A 2542-nucleotide genomic window follows, 5' to 3' on the forward strand; every position below is an offset into this window, starting at 1 on the left:
AATCTATAAATATATGGTCTCACTTTATTTCAATTCGATCACTAGTTTCGCCGTTTATAGCGGATAATGACATGCGTAGTCTCTGGCAGTCATCTATATATATATATATATATATATATATATATATATATATATATATATATATATATATATATATATATATATATATATATATATTCACAACAGTAGTTATACTTGGTTTACGACCTGTAAATCATGGGTCATGCGGTCGACTTGGGTGATTCATCATTAATAAATCCCTTGTCTGACGGAGCTGTCTTAGTGGGTCGTGATCTACCTATTCACCTTCCTGCTTCTGGGTAACTCATATGAACTCATTCACGTTTTTAATGCCAAGTTTAGTAGGAGACAATTACTCCACACGTTTTGCTTAGTAGAAATTGACATGTAACTGCAGTTTATTCCTTACAGTACCATCTTAACTTTCTGACTTCCTTCAACATTGATTAATCTCATTATGGGAAGAAGTTTCTTTAAAACATATTTCGCCATAGTATAGTTCTGCTAACCAAAGTGATTCGTAAGTATTGTTATTGAGGAGCATGATATCATAACCTATTTATAAAAGGTACTGCCTTCTCATACTATCTACTTTAGACCTACATAGATTTCATTTGCTGTTAAATGTTTGAGCATCTTGTATGGATCAGTTGTTAACTTACATGGTGGATTATTTTTACTGACTCATCCAGGAATGATTTCAGGTCCCCCAACAACTACGAGTTCAACTACTACGAGGACAACTACAACAACTACGAGGACAACTACAACAACTCCAACGAGGAACACTACGACGACGACTCCACCGGGAAATTCTACCTCATCTACAACAATTAGCACAACTCCAGGAAACTCTTCCTCAACAAGCACTCCTACAGGAAACTCTTCCTCAACAAGCACTCCTACAGGAAACTCTTCCTCAACAAGCACTCCTTCTACAGTAAACTCTTCCTCAACAAGCACTCCTTCTACAGTAAACTCTTCCTCAACAAGCTACTCCTACAGGAAACTCTTCCTCAACAAGCACTCCTACAGGAAACTCTTCCTCAACAAGCACTCCTACAGGAAACTCTTCCTCAACAAGCACTCCTACAGGAAACTCTTCCTCAACAAGCACTCCTACAGGAAACTCTTCTCAACAAGTACTCCTACAGGAAACTCTTCCTCAACAAGTACTCCTACAGGAAACTCTTCCTAACAAGCAGCCTACGGACTCCTCAACAAGCACCTCAGGAAACTCTTCTTCAACAAGCATCACTCCTACAGGAAACTCTTCCTCAACAAGCACTCCTACAGGAAACTCTTCCTCAACAAGCACTCCTACAAGAAACTCTTCATCAACAAGCAGTACTCCTACAGGAAACTCTTCCTCAACAAGTACTCCTACAGGAAACTCTTCCTCAACAAGTACTCCTACAGGAAACTCTTCCTCAACAAGTACTCCTACAGGAAACTCTTCCTCAACAAGCACTCCTACAGGAAACTCTTCCTCAACAAGCACTCCTACAGGAAACTCTTCCTCAACAAGTACTCCTACAGGAAACTCTTCCTCAACAAGCACTCCTACAGGAAACTCTTCCTCAACAAGCACTACCTCCACAGGAAACTCTTCCTCAACAAGCACTACCTCCACAGGAAACTCTTCCTCAACAAGCACTACCTCCACAAGAAACTCTTCTTCCACAAGCACTATTTCTACAGGAAACTCTTCATCAACAGCTAGTACTTCTACAGGAAGCTCTTCCACAACAGGAAGTTCTACATCAACAGGAAGTACTTCTACAGGAAGCTCTTCAACAACAGGAAGTACTTCTACAAGCAGCTCTACGTCAACCGGAAGTACTTCTACAGGAAGCTCTACATCAACAGGAAGTACTTCTACAGGCAGCTCTACATCAACAGGAAGTACTTCCACAGGAAGCTCTACATCAACAGGGAGTACTTCCACAGTAAGCTCTTCAACAACCGGAAGTACTTCTACAGGAAGTTCTACATCAACAGGAAGTACTTCTACAGGAAGCTCTTCAACGACCGGAAGTACTTCTACAGGAAGCTCTACATCAACAGGAAGTACTTCTACAGGAAGCTCTTCAACAACAGGAAGTACTTCTACAGGAAGCTCTACATCAACAGGAAGTACTTCTACAGGAAGCTCTTCAACAACAGGAAGTACTTCTACAGGAAGCTCTACATCAACAGGAAGTACTTCTACGGGAAGCTCTTCAACAACAGCTAGTACTTCTACAGGAAGCTCTACATCAACAGGAAGTACTTCTACAGGAAGCTCTACATCAACAGGAAGTACTTCCACAGGAAGCTCTACATCAACAGGAAGTACTTCTACAGGAAGCTCTACATCAACAGGAAGTACTTCCACAGGAAGCTCTACATCAACAGGAAGTACTTCCACAGGAAGCTCTACATCAACAGGAAAGTACTTCCACAGGAAGCTCTACATCAACAGGAAGTACTTCCACAGGAAGCTCTACATCAACGGAAGTAACTTCACAGGAAGCTCTAC

At 41.2% G+C, this 2542-nt stretch overlaps 1 long non-coding RNA gene across 1 annotated transcript in view; it reads left to right on the forward strand.

Annotated features, from left to right (window-relative positions):
* Window positions 1-955, forward strand: part of LOC135205486 (uncharacterized) — a 6649-nt gene extending 5694 nt beyond the window's left edge. The window contains exon 3 of the long non-coding RNA XR_010312543.1: window positions 726-955. This is a non-coding gene — a long non-coding RNA (uncharacterized LOC135205486). The remainder of the gene's footprint in view (window positions 1-725) is intronic.
* Window positions 956-2542: the final 1587 nt, after the last annotated feature.

The sequence above is a fragment of the Macrobrachium nipponense genome, chromosome 24, assembly GCF_015104395.2.
Source record: "Macrobrachium nipponense isolate FS-2020 chromosome 24, ASM1510439v2, whole genome shotgun sequence".
Taxonomy (NCBI): Eukaryota; Metazoa; Arthropoda; class Malacostraca; order Decapoda; family Palaemonidae; genus Macrobrachium; species Macrobrachium nipponense.